This window comes from Ceratotherium simum, chromosome 35, assembly GCF_057802395.1.
Source record: "Ceratotherium simum simum isolate JZ-2026a chromosome 35, ASM5780239v1, whole genome shotgun sequence".
In the NCBI taxonomy this organism is placed as follows: Eukaryota; Metazoa; Chordata; class Mammalia; order Perissodactyla; family Rhinocerotidae; genus Ceratotherium; species Ceratotherium simum.
In genome coordinates this window covers 31,715,876-31,728,805 of record NC_141934.1, presented here as the reverse complement: position 1 = coordinate 31,728,805, position 12,930 = coordinate 31,715,876, and the positions used below count along the sequence as shown (strand labels likewise).

Here is a 12,930-nt window from a genome sequence, read left to right as displayed (position 1 = left end):
GCCCCTCGGCGGGCACCTGCGCGGGGGCCGCTCCACCGGGGATGTGCCGGGGCTGGAGCGCTGCCCTTCCCCGCGGGTGTGTGGTGGGAGTCTCTGCGCCTCCTCAGTCGCAGCCTCCTTCCTGAAGCATCTTTAAATGAGAGGACGTGAGTAGAAAAGTGGGGGCCTCTCCAGCCAAACCAGGCACGTTGGCGGAGGGGGCAAGCTCACCGTCATCCCTGAGATGGGGCCGGGGTGGGGTGTGAAGGATGGGGCTTCTTCGTCCCCACTCCTGATGAGGGGGCCATGGATGGGCGTCCTCTTCCCCACTCCTGATGGGGACCCATGGGTGGGGTGCTGTCGTCCCCACTCCTGATAGTGGGGCGGGGGTTGGGGTCTTGCTGGGCAAGTTCCCCCAGACTCTAGTCCTGCCCACTGTGTGTGGGTGGAGGAGCGTTTGAAGGCCAGATGAGGGTTTCTCGGCTCCCCACTGCCCCCACACCCCAGTCTAGGCCCTCTGCACGTGCCCCCTGCCCCTCTCCCCAACTGGTCCAGGGCTCCCGGTGCTCTCTGCCGCCCCTGCCCAAGCAGACCCGGGACCTCCGGGTTTGAGTGGGGAGGGGCACTCCTCAGGCAGTGCATCCCCTCCCCTTTCCTGGGTCAGGTTCCCAGACTTTACAGTAAGGCAGATCACCCAAGACCAGAGCCCTGAACCCCAGAATGCGCCCTGTGGGGACTGCCTCGCCTCGGGTGGGAGGCCCCCAGGCTGCCTGGTTTGCATAGAGACAGCAGTTTGGGATGCAGGGGCTGTTCGCCACGGAGGGCTGCAGCCAGGCAGGAACTGGTGGGAAGGTGCAGCTATAGAGTTGAAAGCTAGATATAATGGTGAACTTCCTCTTTCCCCAGTGGGAGACTTCGAGGTAAGGAGGGACCATGGGTGGGGAGGGCTATCTGTCTTCCTCAAATCCTAAGGTCATTAATTCATTCAACACATATTTACCAAATGCCCTATGTGCAGGCATTGTTTGTGATGCAGTAATTGATGAGACACAGGGCCCTTGTAGAAGTGGGAGAGACGTGAACACAGAGCCAAATAACGTAACGTCAAATGATGTCATGAAGAAAACTGAACAGGGAGGTGTCGTAACAAGTGGGCACTGAGTGGTCCCGGAATGTTTCTCTGAGGAGTGAGAATTGAGCTGAGTTATCGAGATGAGAAAGAGCCAGTCATGCAAAGAAGAGGGAGACCATGTTTCCTGCAGAGAGCACAGCACGGACAAAGGCACTGAGGCAGGGAAGGACTCGCTGGGCGGTATGGAGAGTGAAGAGAGTGCAGTAGCTGAGTTCTGGGAGGTGCCTCCTTGCTTGATGGGGAAGTGCTGCCCTGGGCCATGCCAAGTGGGGGCCTCCACTGCCCGCCCCCATACAGGGGATGGGGCTTTCAGTCCCATCACCCCGACCCGTGGAGGGCCAAGGCCCCAGTATATGCCGGGCAGGGAGGTGTGTGGTCTGGGTGTCACAGGCTTTTGGCAGGGCTGTCCCCAGGGGCAGTTGGGAAGGTGGCTCTACAGATGCCCAAAGCTGTGGCCCCACCTGCCAGGCTCTCTCTGCTCCGGCCCTCCCACCTCCCCAGGCTGCAGCAGGGTGCCCCTCCCCCTCTTCCCATTCCAGGTTTTGTTATGAAAACTGCCTGCCTCCAGCATCATCCCTTTTGATTTTTAAGAGCTAGAAAACAGAGCCAGAGCCGGTTTCTCTGCATCCCTGATACCCTGGGTCCCCTCTGAGGACAGAGGGCCAGGAAATGCGGGGATGGGGGTGGGGGTCCCAGGGTTAATATTTCAGCATTTCACTTGGATGTAGGCCCTTGGGCCGCTGGCCCATTCCAGGAGCGGCCTCCAGGCTCCACACCTGCTCCGGAGGTCAGGAGACCCGCCTCACCCCCAGCCTGGGCCTGGTGGTCTCAGTGGACCTCAAGTTGGGGGCTTCCTAAGGACCGTTTCCTGTCGCCCCTCCCCACCCTCCTGGAACAATGCTTGGGAAGGTCGAGTTCTGGTGTTGAAGTTTTCAAGCATAGAAACTACTGTGTCCTTCCCATGTGGTCTGGAAGATGCTTGGATGTGGGTTCTGGGTGAAGGACGGGGTCTCTGCAGACCCCCTGTGGGGGCCCCTCTCTGGGTTTTTCTGAGTTTCCTTAGATCTCCCCTGGAAGGAGCTCCCTAGGTGTTTTGTCTCCTTTGGTTCACTTCGAGGTGGTCTGGCCAGCGCCTTGAAGCCAGGACCATCTCGGGATTCCGGGCATGGACACAGCAAACCTGCCCCGGTGGGGCTGGGGCAGGGTGGTCCGAAGCAGAAGCCTTGTACCAGTGGGCCGTGCTCATTTTTCCCAACTATGCGCATCATGACAGGATGACTGAAGACCCCACCAGGGCTCTGAACTCTCCCCAGGGCCTGCAGGAGCCCACAGAGGCAGCCGAGCGCCACAGCGCCCCTGCACCCTGACTTCTGGTGTAGGGGTGCAGAGCCGCTGGGCTGCTTGGTGTGACATTTGCCCTCGTCTTCCTGGAGGGGACTCCGGGCTTTGGGGCAGGCGCAACCAACTGTGGCTAAGGAACAACTTCTAGACCAGTGCTGGTGATGGGAACGTTCTAGATTGGCGCTATCCAATCTGGTGGCCACCAGCCATGTAAGGCTCTTGAGCCCTTGAAGTGTGGCTCGTGCAACTGAAAAAACGGATTGTACGTTTTATTTATTAAATTTAACCTCAAAACGAAATGGCCCCGTGTGGCTGGTGGCTACTGTTCTGGGCAGGGCAGTTCCAGAGGGAGATTGCCTGGCCTCCAAGCCCAGCTCTTCACAAGACTGGATGAGTGACCTCTGCCTCCACCGTCCCTTCTCTAACCGCTGGGGTGGAGGCGATGGCGCTCCCTCCGGTGGTGGGTGGGCTGAAGGTTCAGCAAACTCTCCAGCGCTGAAGGTCAGTCACGTGGTTGCTTAACGTACATCATTGGGCCCCACAGTTTCCGATTCATCCTGTCCACGTGTCATCCTGTCCCACGTGGGGCTTGGGAATTTGCATTTCAACAAACTAGAGCTTCGGGTCTGAGCACCACACTTTGGAAACCATGGGTTTCCATGCCCCAACAGCGCCTGGTGCACAGTAGGGCTTGTAGATGAGTGCCAGCTCTCGTTCATGTGCGGCCACCAACCCCCTGAGAACGGGCAGCTCTCCCACGTGATCCTCACCCTCAGGGCCTGGCCTCTGATGACCGTGATGTCCTCCTCTTCTCACTGCCCTCAGTCCTGGGCTCCCCCACTGGCTCCCTCCCGGGGCCCTGGGCTCGGCTCTGTGGCCTGCTGCCAGCCTAGGTCTCTCCTGCTCCTCATCCCATCCCTGAGGACCCCTCCTTCCCAGTCCAGTAAGGGGAGAAGGGGACCCCTCCCCACAGGCAGAGACACTGCCAGAGAGAAGCTTCTCCCCACCCCCAGCCTGCCCCAGAAGTGCTGGCCCGTCACTGAGTGGCCTGAAGCCCAGCTTGCCCTGTCACCGCCCGCAGGGCCGGGCCCTCACCCGGTCACCGCACGCGGCAGGGTGCCCTCAGCAGAGCCCTGAGAGGCACTGCTTCCAGGAAGGCCCGTCAGCCCCAGCAATCTTCACCGTTTGGCTTTGTTTTAGCAAGTCACTGCTCTTCGTAAGGCTCTGAGCAAACTTAATTGACATGAAATTGTATTCAAAATTCAGTTTACTTTCACAGATCCCATTCAGGCCCTATAAATCAGCACAGCCGGCTGCTCCTTTGGGGTTCTAACATAGCTTTTGCTTGTAGGGTGACAGCTAGAATGCGAGTCTGGCTAACAGGCCAGCCCCTGGTGCCACATCTATGAACCAGCTCTTTGTTCCACCACAAGAGACATTCATCGGTTTCAACCTTCCCGCTATGCATTTCATCTCCTTCCTGTAGATAATAACACCCCAATGTATTTTGGATACTAAGCTTACTTCCATGGATGAAGACTGAGGGGGCCAGCCCACTGAGATGCCTCTCCCTCCCCTAGCCAAGGAATGGGCAAGTATTTTAGCTCCCGCTGCGATCATGCTATATGACAAACAGCCCCCAGAATCTCTATGACTTACAACACCAAGTATTTTTTTCTTACTCACAGGGCTGCAGATGGACTGGAGGGGCTCTGCTCGAGACTGTGGGTCAGACTCAGGTCTGCTCCAAGGGTCTCTCTCTGGGACCCAGGCTGCAAGAGATGAGTCACCTGGGGGATTCTCTTTGCAAAACTCATGGGGCCAATGCAAATGACACAGACACATCGAAAGCCAGTGCTTTAAGCCTTGCATCCTGTCTGCTCACACCCCGTCCAGAGCAAGTCACAGGGCCAAGACCGTCATCCATGAGCCAGGGGGTTGATGCCTCCTACTGCAGTGGGGGTGGGGTTGTGGTCCCACTGTGAAGAAGAAGGAAAGATTTGGGGACTGTATTCCCATTCATCACAGCAGGTGGCCCAGGCTACCCAATCCAATGGCCTGTTCCTGGAATTAGAATCTGTCCTGAGCAGAGTATCCAAGAGATTGAAATTTGGGGTGCTGTCCTGACCCCACCTGCCCCCTCTGTCCACACTCGCCCTCTTCGACAGCCCCAACTCAGTTGTCACTTCTTCCTGGAGGCCAGCTGGTGGCTTCGTGCTGGGTTGACTCAGCTGAGCAGGCACATTTCTCAGAATTCCCCTCACCGTGTGGCAGGGTTAGGGTTAACCACGGGAGAAGTTTGTGCTCCAGCAGGCGGAAGTGAAGGCAAGAGCAGTCACCTTATGCCACAGAGGCCCCGAGATGTGTCTGTAGCTGTGCACGATGTCGGGATCCACCCTCCCCCCGCCCACGAGCTGGCATGGGCAGCCCCATGGGCTCCTGTCCATCTCGGCCGCCTCTCAGAGTCCTGACGAAGGGCTCCGCTTTGTGGGACGGCTGCGTCGTGTGCGTGGAGGCGGCAAGAGACGCGCTCTGGAGCGTCAGGTTGTCCAGGCTCTCCATGTTCACAGCTGCTACCACCTGCCGGCCACCCTGTAGACACAGGAAATGCTAGCAGGCTCTCCCCACCACCCGGCCACCCGTCCTCGAAGGCCAGGCTCCGGCGCCCGGCCCCTCCCCGCTGTACCCCTGGGCCGAGGCCTCTCCAAGCACACGCATCCTCTCGTGCCCTCTGGCTGCTCGCAGTCCTTCCTGAGCGCGTCAGCTCCCGAAGAGCAGTCCCGGCCTGACTCGGTACCGCACACAGTGGGGCTGTGGCGAGTGTGTGCTGTTAGTGTTCCCCCTCTGGAGTGCACGTGCGTCCCAGCTACCTAGCTCTCCTTGGAAGGTGTCTTCCTGCTGGCCTAGCCTTGGGGGAGGAGTGGGAGGCTCGTGCAAGAAAAGGGTGTTTGCAGGGCAGGGAGGGCCCGGCTGCATGGTCCCTGCCCCCACACCTGGCCCTGAGAGTGCCCAGAGCCGGGCTGTGGTGGGTGGGCGGGCCTGTGGGAGGGCCGAGGGACAAATGGCCTGGATCCTCTGGGGCTGTTCCACTGGAAGGTGATAGAAACCCACTGGCTTCCTCCGTGGCGGAACTTCAGACATGCACTGGGCCTCAGGCAGGACTGGACTCAGCCTGGCTTTACTTGTGAGGTGAGGGGTGCAGAGGTGAGGGGTGCAGAGTCTCGGCTGGCCAGGTTCAAGGTCTGCAAGAAAGACAGTCCTTTCAGAGCCATCAGAGGGCACGCAGCCCTGCCGACCCTGATCTGTGACCTCTGGTGTCCAGAACTGTGAGAGGATAAGTTTCAGTTGCTTTAAGCTGCCCAGTTTGTGCCATGGGAACCCACTGCAGGCTGCCCCACCTACACCCCCTGCATCCGGCCATGCCTTGCCTTGGTCCATGGGAGGGATGGAGGTGACCATGAACCCGTTCTGAGCCTAGACCCTGTGTATTCCCGCCTGCTCTTGTGCCACTGCCGTGGCCATGAGAAGGACGTGCCAGGCCAACCCACTGGTCCCAGGAGAGAGACCTAGGACTCAATGTTCTGGACAAGCCCATCCTAGAGTGAGGCCAGCTGAGATGAGTCGGTCCAGCCACCCTCCAGACATACGGACCATAAATACTGATTGTCCAAAGCTGCTGGGGCCTTGGCACTGTTTGTTACTCAGCACTTTTGTGAACTAGCTGACTGACACAGGAGTGAGAGGAGTGGAGCGGATGTGCAGCCACACTGGGAGGAGACCTCACATAGCTCCCCAGTCATGGCTGGGCGCCTTTAGGCATGGCCTGTGACGAGCGCTGCCTCGGGCTGACACATTCTGCTCTTACCAGCTGTGTAGAAACCCTCTCGGGGAGGATGTGGTCAGGCTGCGGAACAAGCCGTTGGTTCTGCAGTGACTTTCAGAACATCTGCGGTGTGCTGCGGAGGCGGTGGTGACCTCAAGAGGTGCAGATCGGCCCCCTGGGGCCTGCGGTCAGCGAGTGGAGGTGGGCACTTAGCAGATCATTACACTGCAAGTTACCAATTCCTTTCTTCTTTAGTTTCTGGAGTGTAGGCGCGGTGGAGGCCATAGCCGCGAGGCTGTGGATGGGAGGTGAGGAGCACAGACCTCTCTTTCAATGAGTGTGAGTGAAGGGGAACATGAAGTGGGACGGTAGCTGGAGAGGAATGTGGGGCCAGAGAAGTTTCCCACGGAGGAAACACTGTGTGGCCGTCGATGATGATGATGCTAACAGCCGTCAAGTTCTGAGAACTTATTTTGTACCAGACATGGTTCCAAACACTCTTCCTCTGTTAACTCATTTAATCTTTACAAGACTCTTCATTGGTAGGTGTTCTTGGTACAAATTACCAATTCTTTTTTTTTTGGGTGGGGAAGATTGGCCCTGAGCTAACATCTGCCAATCCTCCTCTTTTTGCTGAGGAAGATCGGCCCTGGGCTAACATCCATGCCCATCTTCCTCCACTTTATATGGGACGCCGCCACAGCATGGCTTGCCAAGCGGTGCATCGGTGCGCACCCGGGATCCAAACCAGCGAACCCCGGGCCGCCGCAGCGGAGCAAGCGCACTTAACCACTTGCGCCACCGGGCCGGCCCCATAAATTACCAATTCTTAATTGCGATTCTTAAATATCTCCATCTGGAAAAGTGCAGCGTTTGATAAATTCTCACAACAGGTTATTGTGTTACCCATGTAACAATCAAGAAATAGAACATTACTCACAGCATTGGCTTTTGCTTCTCTTACTTGATGTTTTATAGATACAGCATGGCTGCTGCAGCTCCAGGCATCATGTCCTCACTCCTGCCCTCTGTGCAGAGAGGAAAGCAAACAATGGTGCCAGCCCCAGGAGTTCTCATTGACCAGAATAGCGTCTCATGGTCATTCATTGTAAAGGAGGCTGGAAAAGTGAAAATCCGGCCAAGGAGGTGGATTCACTGTGGCTGTCTTAGACCAAACATGACTCATCACAAGGCTGGGGTGAGGGTCTGTCTTTCCTGTGGTCAAGGGTCTTGTCTCTTATGGAACAAGACGGGGCTCTGCGAACACTGTCCATCATACCGTCTGGTAATAGCACCCTGATTTTCCTCTGGGATCACTCCTCTCCAGTCCACGAAATTTGGGAGGTGTTCACCCCATCTCTGGCTCCAGGTGTGAGCCTGTTACTCAAGCTTTGCCAGTTGGAGCATCCCATTTCTCTGTGCCCAGTGATTGGTCCAGGGATGGGCATATGACCCAGGGCCTTGGTGGTAACCATGGAAGAGAAGGAAGCTTCTTCTTTCCCTCAGGTGTTGGGGGCAGGTGGGTGTCAGCTGGGGCTTGCCATTACAAGGAGAGTGCTTGCTGGAGAATGGATCCCATGTGGAGGATGGCTGAACAGGGAGACAGAGGGTACTAAGACCTGGAGACATTTTCAACCTCCGGATCCAGCCATACCTGAAGCCAGCTCTACCCATGGACTTCATAGACACATAATTCAATACATTCCCTTTCTGCTTAAGAGAGTTTATGTGGAGTATCCTGCCACAAGCCACATCTTACTGAAAGAATGCTGTCTGAAATGACCCTGTTACCTGTCAAAAGCCCATGGGAGCCACAGAGGAGGGGATGGTGCCCAGGTTCTCTGGTTTCCTGTGCTTGAAGCTTGATGTTCCTTTCCAGGCTCCTGGCTGCCCCTCAGTCAGGGCTGGTGCCACCAACCACCTGCTCAGGGCAGGAAATGGCCCCTGAGGAGTCTGGCACCAGCTGCTCTCAGGCACCACACCGTCCTTCACTTCTTGTTTGCCCAGCAAACATTTCATGAGCTCCTTGGAACTCCAGAATTTATCTAAGGTAGTGAAGAACTCAGAGATTAGCCAACAACATTTGTACTTGTCAGCTTTTCTTTTCTGCTGTTGTTGCACATGGCAGACACCCAATTTCCACTTCAGCTGACCTGGGCAAGAGGAGGAGGGTGTTGGAAGGACGCTAGGGTATCCCCGGCTGGAGGAAGGTTGAGCAAAGAACACTTGCAGGGCGGGGTGGGGGGCCTCAGGAGCAGCTGGAACGGGGCTCCGATGGGCTTCGAGCTCCTGCTTTCTCCGCTGTTTCCCTCTCCATTGCCTTGTGTTCTTTTGAAAACACGCCCGAGTCAGGGTGGGGCAGGCGATGCTGTGATAGCGGCTCCAAGAGGGCGGTGCTCACCACGGGAACATTTCAGTGCTCGCCCGTGCTGCTTGGCGGGCATGGGAGTGGGGCTCTGCTCCACGTGGTCATTTAGGACTCCAGGCCGGTGGAGAGGCTACAATCTGGAACGTTACTGGTCGCCCTGCAGTGTCAGAGGGAGCCAGGAGGGAACGGCCCAATGCGTCATGCTTTGGCCCTGAAGTGACATGTGCCCGAGCAGCTAAGTGGCTCCCCAAAATACGAGGGGGTGTTGGGAAATGAGGGGGCACACAGGTATTTGTACACTGTAGCTGTCTCTCCAACAACGTAGGAGAGTACTCAGTCCACACCAGCTGTTACTCATGCTCATAACTCTCTGAACTCATACACGGAAGCCCTGTTTTCTGCTCCTTCAGAGATCACCGAGGTCTTGAGTCTCAGGGTAATTCAGGTCAGCGTTGTTACTGAGCTCCCACTCTGTGCCAGGCTCTCAGTGGGAGACATGAGACACCAGCCCTGCTTCAGGCACAGTCTCTATTTCAGGTTCCAGACTTGCTCTGAATTCTGCTGTGGGCTCGCGTGTCTGGCAGGCAGAAGGTTGCAGGTTGAGGCATTTGAACACCTTTAGGTGGAGGACATCCTTTCCTCTGCCACGAGCCCCCCCACGCCTGTTCCCTTCCACCCATATGCCTCACTCAGTCTCCTGCCTGTCTCCACAGGTATTTGTGGCCCCTGGATTTCCTTATCTGTCTGTTCAGGTTACTCTTCAGGCCTTGTATTTGGTGTTTCCAGAGAATTCCCCAAACGATGACTTAGCCTGACTAGAGCTGACCTGTAGAGATTCAGGCTGAATCTTGTCGCTCCATGGACAGGCTGGAAAGCCTAAGTGCTGGAGGTTGATGCCTCCTGGAGTTGTGCAGTGTACAACCTGTGTGGGTGTTACGGTGACCCCAGTCTGGAGGGGAACAAGAGGTAGGCCAGCTCTGGAACCTGGCCACCAGGCTGTGAGGAAGCTCAAGTCGCCGCCCAAGGCCAGGTCCTCATCTTCCTCCTTACCTCACTCCTCAGACCTTGCATGGCTCATCCTTCACTTATCACCTGCCCTCAGGGCTCTGTAGAGGCTCACAGGACTCTGTGGTGAAGGACCTAAACCCAACTCAACTGGCTGAGGTAAAAGGAAAGGACTTTAGGGGCTGGCCCAGTGGCATAGTGGTTAGGTTTGCATGTTCCACTTTGGCAGCCTGGGGTTCGCAGGTTTGAATCCCGGGCACGGACCTATACACTGCTCATCAAGCCATGTGTGGTGGCGTCCTTCATATAAAATAGAGGAAGATGGGCACAGATGTTGGCTCATGGCTAATCTTCCTCAGCAAAAAACGAGGAAGATTGGCAACAGATTTTAGCTCTGAGCGAATCTTCCCCATTAAAAAAAAAAAGGAAAAGACTTTATTCATGTAGCTGAAAAGGCCCAGTCAGCTTGACCTAGGGTTTCAGATCACGCCGCCAGGACCCTGTCTCCCTCCATCTGCTCTGCTGTCCTCTATGTTGGCCCTGTTCTTGGCCAGCCTCACATCCTGGGGTGGCAAGATGGCCCTGAACCAAAGCTCCTGGATCACACTCTACCAGGTAGTGACCCAGCAAGACAGTCCTAGTAAAATCCCAGGGTTCGTTCTGATTGGACCGGCTTGGGCTATGTGCCGATCCACAGTTGATCAAACACTGTGACTACGGATGATGACAATGACAATAGTAGTTAGCAGTTATTGAGTGCTTATCAACTGCCTAAGTACTATGTTTCTATCTAGACATTTAATTGTCATAACAACCCAATGAGATCAATCCTTTTTTATCCTCATTTTATAAGTGAAGATACTGAAGCACATAGAGGTTGAATAACTTGACCAAAATCACATAGCTTTTAGTTATGAACCAGAATTTGAACCCAGGCACTATGGCTCCCAAATCACCACCATCATCATCACCATCATGACCATCATCATTATCACCACCACCATCATCATCATCACCATCATAACCACCACCATCATCATCACCATCATAACCACCACCATTATCATCACCATCAACATCATCATCATCACCACCACCATCAGCATCATCACCATCATCACCACCACCACCATCATCACCATCAACATCATCACCACCAACATCATCATCATCACCATCACCAACAACACCACCATCATCATCACCATCACCACCATCATCATCATCATCACCATCACCATCAACATCATCATCTTCACCACCATCATCATCATCACCATCAACACCACCATCATCAGCACCATCATCATCGTCTTCATCACCACCACTGTCATCAACATCCTCAGTGAAAATGGAGATGGAGGTGGTGGTTGTGATGAGGAGGGCAGGGAAGATTTCTCTGGCTACAGGGATCTCCAGCCCAGATGTCAGGCAGGAGTGCTTTGCCTGCATAGGGAGAGTCAGGGGAGCATGCTGGAAACATCAGAGCTAGGACAAGCCTTTGCTGAAGGATCAATGTATTGGCTTCAGGCTCACCTTCTCTACAGCATCACTTCTCTTAGATGTGATATATTGGGGGGACATGAGGACTTGGCTCACATAAGGCAGATGGGGGTAAGTTGTACAATTTTCCTCCAAGAAGGCAGAGTTTGATGTGGGGTGACCTCTTCCCAGTCCCTCGAGCCCCACTTTGGATGCCGACACCAGGCCTTGTAGAAAGCACTGAGGTGCGGGAGAGTTCCTATCTGGGGTGATGGACACACAGTCTCCCCCTGAGGCTCCCTCTGGCTGAGCCCGGGCAGAAACCAACCTGGGAAGCTCTGCCTGCAGGGTCAGGACCAGGCAAGGAATGAGTCCCAGGGCAAATGGCTGGACACGATGGAACACAATGATGGAATCAAGAAAGAACTCCCTGGCTGGCTACGCACACAGACAGGCCCTTCCTGCCCCAGCGAAGCAGGAGGCTCAAACCTCTGTTAAAGAGATAGCGTTCAGCCATGCTTGTTTTCCAGCATGTTGTTAGACTTTTCTGAAGATGGGGAAAGGCTGACATCTCAAGGAAAGCCCTTTCAGGTCCTGATGGCACAGAAGTGGAGGATGCTCAGAGAGAGGGGCTGTTGTGCACATCAGTCCCCATGACACATAGAGACCAAAGCGCCTGGGGGGGGTGATTTGTTCAAAGTCACGCAGGGTAGTTCAGGGTGGAGCCAGGACACAGCCCACCTGCGAGGATATTTTGAAGAGCCAAAGGGCGTTAGTGAAGACTCTCACAAGTGACAAAACCCCAACCCAATCAGGGGTGAATAAAAATGGAACTGGGTTAGCTTGGGTGATTGGCGATGCCAAGGATGCAGACTTCAGGTATGGCTTGATCCAGAGGTCAACTCAAGAGACACGTCTGGGTCTCACGGGCTCTGCTCAGTTGTTTGCCTTTTCCGAGCATTTGTGCAGACCCAGGAGCATCACTGGTTTGACTAGGCTTACCTGCCTGTACTTGGACCAACCTGTCGTGGGTTGGGGAGGGGGAGTGGCACCTATTGACTGTCCAGACTGGGTCATATCTTGGCCAGCTTTGGCCAAGGTGAGGGTGTGGCCCCTGAGACTGTACTCATAGAGAGCAGGTACTTCTCAAAGCAGGCTGAGGTGCTGTTAGCAGAAAGCGGAAGGGAGGCGGGCAGGGAGGAGCCACTGTCCCCCACCAAGGGGTTCCCATGGCCCCAGTGGATGTAGGGTGGGGGCCTAGTGCTGTCTGCCCCTCCCAGGGCAGACTTCTGGCTTTTCTCATGGAGGCCCATTGCCGCGTGGGAGCAGTACCCTGCTGTGTGCTCACTCTGGGCGCTGGGCCAGCAGCCAGCTGGGGTATCCTGGGGGAGCAGGTGGTCAGGCTGCCTGGCAGCCCTCATGCTCCAGGCTTTTCCATGGCAACAGCTAGGGCAGCTGCTGGCTCAGTAGCCACTTCACGAGCCTCTCAGAGGACGCTGAGGTCAAATCCTGCATCCTGATGAGGGAGGGAGCCAAGCGTGGGGATGCACTCCATGTTGTGGGTTATGACACCCCTGCTAGGAGGCAGGAGGAGGCCTGGGAACTCCCAGGAGGGCCAGGCAGGGCTGGAACCGGCTAAAGCTTATTTCTTACTGGTCCCTCAGTGTCTCCTGGGAGGCAAGGTGCAATAGTTCAGAGCTTTGAAGTCAGGCAGGCCTGACATCTTGTGGGTAAATGACCTCAAACGCTGTACATGCAGCAGTCTGGGCTTCAGTTTCCTCATCTGTAGAACACGAATAA

At 55.6% G+C, this 12,930-nt stretch overlaps 1 long non-coding RNA gene across 1 annotated transcript; it reads left to right on the top strand.

Moving 5' to 3' along the window:
* Window positions 1-34: 34 nt before the first annotated feature.
* On the top strand, window positions 35-5,466 carry LOC147912498 (uncharacterized). Its single transcript, XR_015549836.1, has 3 exons — window positions 35-146; window positions 3,804-4,043; window positions 4,141-5,466. It is a non-coding gene; the product is annotated as an uncharacterized LOC147912498 (long non-coding RNA).
* The last annotated feature ends 7,464 nt before the right edge of the window (window positions 5,467-12,930 follow it).